This window comes from Parasteatoda tepidariorum, chromosome 9, assembly GCF_043381705.1.
Source record: "Parasteatoda tepidariorum isolate YZ-2023 chromosome 9, CAS_Ptep_4.0, whole genome shotgun sequence".
Taxonomy (NCBI): Eukaryota; Metazoa; Arthropoda; class Arachnida; order Araneae; family Theridiidae; genus Parasteatoda; species Parasteatoda tepidariorum.
Window position 1 is genome coordinate 44,359,609 of NC_092212.1, and position 10,561 is coordinate 44,370,169.

Consider the following 10,561-nt stretch of genomic DNA (forward strand, 5'->3'; position numbering starts at 1 on the left):
ATTTTACAGATATTTATAAAGTACCATGAGTGTTGTATGTTGAATAATATCTGAAGAGGTGCACAGAGTTTAGGCATGAACAAAGATCAAATATTCTTTCCTTCAGTGTAAATTAGAAATCATTAAGGATTCTTATGTGAAGTCCAATTTTGTTAATTGTAGCTTTTGTTTTGGATAATTTCACCTGACTCTGGTTTTGAAGGAGAATTATCTCTTTCATTCTAAGCGTTTGATTGTACACTCTCATGTGTGTAAGATTTCAAATTTGGCTGTCATAGCTTAAAAACAGACTTCAAAACCTTGCAAACAATTGCCCATTCTCACTTAGACCAGTTTTCATTAGACCTGTGTTCTCATTGGTTTTCAGCTGGCTAATCTGCCAGAAAAAAACATTAAACAAATAAAAAAGAATTAAAAAAAAGCAACATTGATTATCTCCCTCCACCCCAAATTACTGATCTTAATTAAGCCCTCAGTTATACAAGCTACAAAATAAATTCTGAGAAAATTAAAAATTGCAAATATATGTAATAAGTAACATTAAAAAGCATTTTATTTTTCTAGTATTCTTCACCTTTTTTTGAGGCCCACATTTCAAATGCTGTTTTGAAATTGTACAAGTCCCTATTGGGCCCGTTTACACATACAGATATAACATTTTTTATATACATTCGATTTCTCAGCTTTGTTTTTGTAGTGAAAATTAGATTTTTTTTTAAAAAAAGTATTTTTTGCTGATGTTTCAATATGGCGGTTCATTTTGTCGTGTTTTTGTGCAATCATCATAGGTGCAAGAACTCTGCATTATTCTAAGTATGTGTATCAAATGGCTCATGAGAATGCATGAGTTGGGATTTGAAGCTCTATTTCTATTCTATACTAGACATGCAATCTATTGGACAGTCTAATCTTTACAAAAATTGTAAACAAGGACAGCTATAACTGGGTTGCCACGCCACAGGGTAACAGGGAATTTGGATTTTTTTTTTCTTTACAAACTGGGAAAATACAGGGAATTTTGTTTCTTATTTTTTGTCTTTTAAACAATATTGACCACTCAAAGCATAATCTATGGGATATTTAACCATGATAATTCAGCTGTTTTTTGAGCAATTAAAACCAATAAATATAGTTAGCCCAATATAGCTCACACAAGAGCACAGTAATTGTGGTTTCCTCTTAATATATTGTGTATAATATGTACAGTGAATTTTTTTTCCAGGTTTGAGTGGCAACTCTGTATAACTTTAAATTGGAAGAGGGGAGAAGAAAGCTCCTGAATTAACTTATTCAACAGTGTAGAAAAATACAAATAAAATCATCTAATTTGGCACGAGAGCTCAGGGTGTGCCAAAAGCCTTCTCTTGTGAATCAGTTTAACTATTTAAATATTAAGTATTATTTCTTGGGGATTACAAAAAGATACATGGAGTTTTTGAGTGCTGATAGCAATTTGCCTTTGCTACTTTATTAGCAGTTTTTGTTCTCTGTCATTAAATTATATAATCAAGGTGGCCTTATGGTCTAAATATCGGAGAGAACAGAAAAGGTTGAAATTTATCAATCTGCAATTAATTACCAAATAACCCAAAGGTCAGGGAAAGTGAATTTAATATGAATTAAACAACCTAAAAATCCGATATTTTTCCCTGAAAGAATTAGTCTTGTTATAATTTTAAACAAAAATGTTTAGTTTAGCTCTAGCAAGTGTTTTGAAATATATTTCATTTAGTATAAGAATAAGTCATAACTGATGAACTCTGTTGAATTAAGAAATTCAGAGTGTTTTATACTTGCAAATATGACATTAAACAAATGTGTCATTATGAAATGTGACATTAAGAAATTCATAGTGTTTTATACTTGCAACCAAAGTAAATGAAGAAAAAATGAGTTTGTATGCCACCCCTGATATGTGTTATAGATTCACTATCACAGTATTATGGTATGAAGTTACATCCAATTTAATTATATTTTTTGCACCGATCCTTATGTATGAAAATCTATATTTACAAGCAAGATTTAAATTTGTTATTTTCATTCTTAATTTTTATTTAATGATAACATTTTCTCATACTTTTGTTGAGTTATACTACTTCTTAAAATGCTTGAATTTTTTTTTACAGAAAAACATATTACTGCAGCTGTTACAACTGTTCAGAGTCCATTCCTTAAATTTTCAATCACTATTTTCTATCATCTGTTGAATCTGTTCGGGCGAAACACCAAGATCCTATACCAAAGAGTGTGAACAAGAAAGTATAATGATATGAATCGTATTGATTCATCAGTTCTATTTGGGGAAGTACTATGAAGTAAGTCTAAATTTATTATAAATAATCCTATTCATAAATTGAGGTTTACTTTTATCTTTGCTATTGACTATTAAACCATTTAAATTTCAGTAACAATTTTTTACAACTATATATTATAATTAATATAATCCCAAGTTTAATTTTTATTTTTGCTTAATATCAATATTTGTACTAAGAAGAGCCATTTTATGAAATATATATTATTTTATTCTTAAGTAATTTGTACTCATTAGAGCTGTTAAACCTGAATATAAAATTTTACATTAAATGAAAACTGTAAAAAAAACTTAAGTTATTTGTAATTTGTTTATTACAACTGGAGAAAATATGTAATAGTGTTGCATTTTTTTTATTTATTTGTTCAACCTGGGAAAATGCTAGAATAAACCTGTAATGGCCCAATCTTTGAATTAACATTGTCCTTAAGAAGTCAATGAGATTTTTTAGTCGATTCTCTTAACAATAATGGTTCATAAAACTTTTAATGCAATGTATGCATTTAAAAAATATTAGATGTTTCCTTAAATAAAAATAAAAAATGTAGGTACAAACTATATGGAAAGAATTATACATTACATTTTAATTTTTCTATATAGCTTTAATTTTATTTATTTACTATTAAAAAAAACCAAAAAGAAAGAAACACTAAGACTTAAACTCTAATTATAAGTCAGGTTTTCCACTGCATGATCAAAATATCTCAAAATGTATATGGTAATACACAGTAGTAGTCTATTAATGTCTTGTATTTTATAAAATTTATTATTATTTAAAAACTCAGTTTTGCTGTATTTAATTTTTTTTTTGTAAAATTTGGTTTTCCTGTTAAAAAATTATAAAAATGTTGTCTGGTGTTTTCTTGAAATTTACCTAGAAACATATAAAAATTTTGCTTCTGAAAATGAGGGAGAATCCAGGTTGTAAATTAATAGCAGATAATAGCAGTTCTTGTAGACTCATGAAAATAGACATGGAACATAAAACTGAAGAACATATCGTTATAGGACAAAATTTGGAAATTTTGCTCTTTTCTTTTATCAATGACTACTATAAAAAGCAAGTGACCAATGTTTTAAAAATTGAGAATTTCAAACGATTAAAATAACTGATGATGTAATGTTTGGCATTTCCTTTGAAGCATTTCACAAATTATGAAAAACATTACAAAGTTAATTTCTAAACGGCACTAGTNACCTCACGGTGCTCCGGTCTTTGGACAACAGAAGCTGCATACCCCTCCCATGAATCAGTTGCAGTTCTTGTAGACTCATGAAAATAGACATGGAACATAAAACTGAAGAACATACCGTTATGGGACAAAATTTGGAAATTTTGCTTTTTTTTTTATCAATGACTACTTTAAAGATCAAGTGACCAGTGTTTTAAAAATTGAGAATTTGAAACGATTAAAAAAACTGATGATGTAATGTTTGGCATTTCCTTTGAAGCATTTCACAAATTATGAAAAACATTACAAAGTTAATTTCTAAAATGAAGAAAAATTTTAAGAAACATGAGGGAGATAAAGTAATTTTCAGAATATTATGAAATTTTAAAATGCAGAAACATTAAATAAACGAATGCATATGAGGTGCATTTTTGACAACAAAAAAAAGTGCCTATTGGCTGGCAATTTTTTAATCTCCCTCTGTTATATTTAGTTGCACTGTGGCCCTCGGCAACCATTAATTTTACTCTATATATACCACTAAATAACTTAATAGCAAAATCAATGAATGCTTCAATTTTCCTTTACTTATTCATTATCACAGCATACTGTTTTTTTAGTTACCAACACACTGTACTTAGTTAGCAGCACACTAATAAAATTACATTCCAGTTTTTTAAAAGAACAAGTCAGGTTGCCCTGGTTTAAATCACTTTTTTTTAAAATTTTATTAATTTAAATCAACTGTGATTATGATTGAAAAAAATCATTGATTTAAACTAATTGATATTTTTAAAATAAATCATTATAGTGAAAATATTTTTATAAATTGTTATTTATAACTATATCCTTTAGGTTGTGAGTTTTTCTTAAGTCTAAGTCCATTAATGATGAAAGCTGTATCCAAAGAAATAATGAAAGTGGGTGGTACATTATTTTATTTTACTATAGACTAAAAAATTTTAAAAAATGAGACTAACAATGTGATGGTCATGTAACTTCAAAATTATACATTTCCATAATCTGTATGTAAAATAATTAGCTAATAATAAGCTTATTTCAGATCTACTCATTTAGTTTTATGTATATCCAGAAACAGTGCTTTTAAAATTTATTAAATATCAGTAATGAATAAAAACTTGTTCCACCAAGAGAAACCATTACTCATTAAGTATCATTCACGTAGCTGTTATTTATGATGTATAATGTTCAGTTCATTCATGTATTCTCATCTAAACTTATATACTCTTCATTGGATATCTAACTGACAAATTGCTTTCCTGTCTTTCAAATATTAGGATGTTTTTCTTATACAAAAATAACCATGATTTTATTTATTCAGTGATTAGTTTATAGTGATAAATTTATAAATTTAAATATTTTGATTAGGAATGTTAACTATTTTATCTATATTATCACTTTTGAATAATATTAACATAGCTGCCAACTCTACTGAATATTCCAGTAGACTACTGGAGTTTGCCTTTTTCTCCTGATCTACTGGTTTAATTAAAATTTTCCTAGTTTTTGAACACTTTAGAAAATTCTGTAAAATTTAGTAAGTTTTCTAAAAAAAAATCCTGATTGAAATAGTATTTTTGTACAGATTATTGCTTGTTTGAATATTTAAATAAGTATTACTAATGCATAATGAAGCGAACCTCATTTTTAGAAATCAGGACGAAATTTTTTTTCTTCTAAAATGTTCAGCCTATTCAGAATTTTGTTTTTAAACAAATTAAAAAAATCTTTGAATTAAATGCCTATGAATATTCAAAATTATGAGTAAACATAACACATAAAATTTTGAGTATGTTTAATGCCAATCTTAACTGAAAAATATGGCAGATTTTCTATTTTGATGACTAGAAAAATATAATATTCCCTTTGTGTAAAATATTTAGTACATTCTGCTACAATTATCATGAAATTTATGTTATTTCGTAAAATCTAATGGATTTGTTCCTATCCATATTGGTAGCTTTGTATTAAGCATAATTTGTTTTAAAATCAAATTAGATTCTTTTTAAATTTTTTTTTTTTTAAATCGCAATTTTCGCCAGTCCTGGAATAAGCAGGTGAAACAGGCAATGATATTAAAAAATGGCATGCACGTGAACCAAGCTACTCCGGAGAACTTATCTCAGTGACCACAGTTTTAAATAACGTAGTAGTTTATATTTCATCGATGTCAATAAAAATGAGATACTATAAATATTAAGTTATGGAATCTAAATACCAAAAATAAATAAAATTAGATATTGGCTTTGTAGCCAAAAGCTCGGCCGTCTAGCCACATGCCACTTAGGTACATTAAGATTACTCTCAGTATGAACAAATCATAATTTGGTAAGTGGCATCAGTGGATTGGCACATTTGATGCTGTATATCCTAGGAACGTAACACTCATTTAATACAAGAAACTGTGACTTTATTCTTAAAAGAAATTGGAATGAATTTTGGATTGTTGCATAAACTTTAGTTGTTTAAGGTTAGCCAAAGTTTTAAACATTTTAAAAGAAAATTATAGTAAAAATTATTTTTAAGAGAAATATAAAAAAAAGTTTTCTTTTATATTTATTTGTTTTTGAATGTATTACCAACTTAATTCTGAGAAATAAACTTAAAACTGTGTTTTTTTTCTAACAGTATGCATTGAACTTCTCGGTTTTGGCCTTGGAAGATACCGGAAATTTTGCTCATTTAATGTTACCTGGTGAATACCTGTCAACCTAAGTCACAAAGGCGAGCAATGTTACCCACACCATACTACCACAGATAACTGTAGGGTAGACTGCATTGAACAAATCACACAACAGAGGCAACACACAGAGAGAAATATCTATGTCCTGAGCTAGGTTTGAACTCATAATTAGGCTACTGGCCGGCACCAGTAACTATGTAGGAAGCAGTATTTTACCTTTTTCTTATGATCCATCTCTTTACTCTTCTTGATGTTTATATCGCTCTTGTAAATCCTTATGTAAAAATTATATGCAAACTTTAATTTTTCCTAAATTGAGGGAGAGAACTTTCAGTTTTTCTTGTGATTCTTATTCTTCAAATTTAGGTAGCTATTATTTTATGTAAAATACAATGTTTTGCAGAGGAGCATAAATTAAACTTTAATGCAGCCAAATCTCTAAGCTGCCTTTTCCTAACTATGGACTCTTGTTCAGCTATCAACCTGGGATCTAAAAGAACAATTGTTTTTTAACAATTGTTAAACCAAAGCCACTAATTATCTGGGGTTCACTTTGAATACTGAAATTAACTGCAATAAGCACATTAATAGACTATATGCAAAAGGCAGAAAGAGACTTCAGCTCCTTAAATATATTTCCGGCAGGGGTTAGGGAGCAGATGCAAAGACTCTCAAAATTACCTGTGCTGCTCTCATGGGACCTATTCTCGAATATGCCTACCAGTTCTACCAGGCTGTTGCAGCTTCTAACCTGAAAAAATTAGAGTACAGCTTAGTGCAGCCAGGATTATCACTGGTCTCAAGCATTATTGCCTCAGCAATATTGTTCTCTATAAGGCTGATCTCAAACCCGTGTCCTTGAGAAGAGTAAAGTGTGCAAAATACATTGCAACACTTAAAAGTTTTGTATCCTATAACAGATCTTCTTTTCGTATTGGACGAACTACCAAAGGCTGAAGAAGGATAGCTCTCTCGGTTTAATGTGGAAATAGGCTCTGAGGATATTAAAGTAGAGCCCAGTATTCCTTTTAATTTGTTTACACCTACTACTACTCTTACTTAGTAATATAACAAGGTACCTTTTGATGAAGACTTGGATATGCAGTTTTCCAAGCAAAACGAACACCCAGAACTGCTGCGCTAGCGTTCCCTTGAGGTCATAAATAACATTCCCTCCCGGGCTCTCGTCTTTTACACTAAGAAGCAGATCTAACTTGTGCAGTTCTTATGGAAATAAGTACAGGAGAACATAGATATTGTTTTCGAAACCCTAATCACAGTCCAGTTTTTCACTCTGAGCTTGTTGCTATTAGCCAGGCATTAAATCTTGCTTTAGAATCTGGTGCAGGTGATGTTTGGATCCTGAAAGATAGCAAAAGCTTCATATGGTACTTGAGGAATTGGCCTAATATCCTAGATAAATTGGCAGAATATCATTTGCAAATTGGCTGCTTTAACCCTGGGTGGTACTGTATGTTTACAGTGGATTCCCTACGAGTGGATTACTACAAACTACAGTGGAAGTTGGAATTTACGGAAACCAAGTTGCCCTTCCACCGAACTAAGAACTTCTGAAGTCCACTCCTTACTTTTAGCTAATTATAAACACCACTTGAGGGAATTGCGCGAACATGCCTGGCATGCCACTGAGTCCCCTGGACTGTCATTGCAGTGCTCCTGTCCAAGACTTGCTCAGACCACTCTATCTAGACCCAGGACTGCTCACATTGATAGTCTAATTTTTAACGGAAAGGACAAGACTTATGCTTTTCTGCCATTGCTTCTTCCTCTCATATCTTAGATTGTATTGGTGACTCTGTGTTCTTTGCAAACTTTTTTAACATTATGCATCAAGATAAAAGTAGCTCCTTTTTCTTTATCCAAAACAGTATGAGTTTTGTATTTGAAATTATAATGTGTGATGTATTCTAGAAATTTATAATCTTCAATTAAAAGTAATGTTCCTCCAAATAGTTTAAAAAGCTCTTATTTTTCCCTTCTCTTGCTATATATATTTGATTTTATTGTTATAATTACATATTCTGTATTTGATTTTAAAAATTATCAATATGATTAAATTTTTCTAAAATTATTAAAAGAAGTTTGTTATGGAATTGTATCTTACAGATAAGCTATAGCCACTCTTCTTTTGAATATAAAAATAATATTCAAGCTTGGAGGAACTGTAGTTCAAGATTTTTTTTTATTTTTTATAATTCTTATTAATAAATTCAGTTTACAAATTATGTGAATTGTTGTTGCATATTCCAAATTTGTTTGCTAATAAATAATTTGTTACATAATAGAATGTTTAAAAAAATATTATGTTTTTTTCATTTTAATAACTTTTTGTTATAATAAAAAAACAGCCTGTAAAAAGTGGCATAAAAATATGTGTTTGATTATGAGCTTCCAGCAAGATATGGCTGTAAATATGACAGGGCTGTCTGTACCCCTGAAAAGAGAAAAAACTGGTAAAAAAAAAAGAGATCATATTGAGGGAGTCAACTATCCCTGTCTATACCAAGACTAATTACAAGTTTAACACATGTACTAGACTAATTGTTATCGAGGAAAATATCGTTAAAGTAGTGAGTAGTACATAAATAAAAATAGTAAAAGCCCTCACTTTTTAAGAAATCTTGAAATGAAATGGTTTTATAACTAGTTTTTTTCTCTTTTCTGGGGTACAAACAACCTTGAAATAGAGTTTTTCAACCGTTGAAATGTTGTGCATTGGTTGCAACTGCTTTCAAATTACTTGACATAAATTGGTTAGAAAAAACTGTTTTAATTTTGAAAAAGCCGTGAAGGCATTAATTAAGAGACTTGTAGATATTTTTGAAATAAAAAACTTACAAGTTATATGCATAAACTTTATTTTTTTCCCCTCTACTGGCTCCCCATTCAAAAGACGACTAGTGTTTTGCGTTGCAAAAGAATTTCGCTGAAAATTCGTTGTTGAACTATTTATTTTCAATATAGTGTATTTCAGTATTTAAATAACTTCCAGAAATTTTTTTAAGTAACATTGCATCTTTGGAATCAAAATGAAACAGGAGATAATGATACATAAATCAACAAAAAAAAATTATTAATTTCCTGCAATACAAAAGAAAAATATTACTACCCTTATAACTTTTGAGTGGTTGGTTGGATTTTCATTCTATAAAGTGTCTTGGCAATCCCTTATATATGTATAACAGTTAACTATAGCCATGGTGGAATATGCTTATTTTAACAGGGAGGGGGGACTCTCTTTTTTTCTTTTTAAATTTTTTGAAGAAACATAATTTGATTTAGCGTGAAAAAATAATGACCTCTGAATCCAAATTTCATCAACCTGACAATTAGGAGAGCTTACAAAGATAAATGATTATTTTGCATAAAAAGTGGAATGTCGGCTATATTAGTAGACACAAATTAATTATAATATTACTTGAGAATCGTGCTGCCTTTTATATATTGTGTAAACTTACCTTGTTTTTAAAGTGAAGTAAATGTGACCCTAAGTTTAAAAAATAAAAATTGGTAGAGAGATTTTCAAAGTTATTCCTTCTGTAAACTTGTGAATCCACGCAGATGGGTAAATGTGACTTCATATTCATGAAGTAATAAGAAGTGGTGGCAAGATTTATGTTATTCATTGCTTAAACCTATCAATCGACGCGATGGTGTAAACCTGATGCCAAACTAAGTAAAAAGGTTTTCTTTCCTCAAATAAAACGAGGGAGATTTCCGTATCGTGATCTGTGGCAGAATAATTCCCAAGTCTTCGTAACAACCGGGCAGCGGCCTGCGAGAAACTAAAGAAAAAAATAACAGAAAGAGACCAACTCAAAGTGTGTAACTCATAACCATCCCTAGACAAACCTCTACAGGTTTTTTTTTCCTTCCCCCGTTTAAAATTTATTTGACGCCTTAGTGATCATAATTGGCATAGCAGATCACGATACGGAAATATCTGTAAATTAAAAAATTTTATTAATTACATTCGACCAAAAAAAAACATAAATTAAGTAACTGTGCTACATTTGACCAACTCACCGCAAAAAGGCTAATAAAAATCTCTCTTCGAACAACATTTGAGGCAAAACTCCAAGAAGTAAATAAAAATAAGGACTGGTTGGAAGGAATTAAAGATATTCTGTCATGGCCAAGAGAAAAATCTGTGGCCCTTTTTCGCCTCGCCACTGGCCATGACTGTTTATCAAAACACCTGTATAGAATCAAAATCTTTTCAAGCCCCTTTTGTCCATTATGTAACCTACAAGAAGAAATGGACGCTAACCATATGAGACGTTGCCCTGCACTTCCTTGTGGGAACATTATTGGCGGGCGAGATGCATTATTACAGACCTATAGACTCTCTTT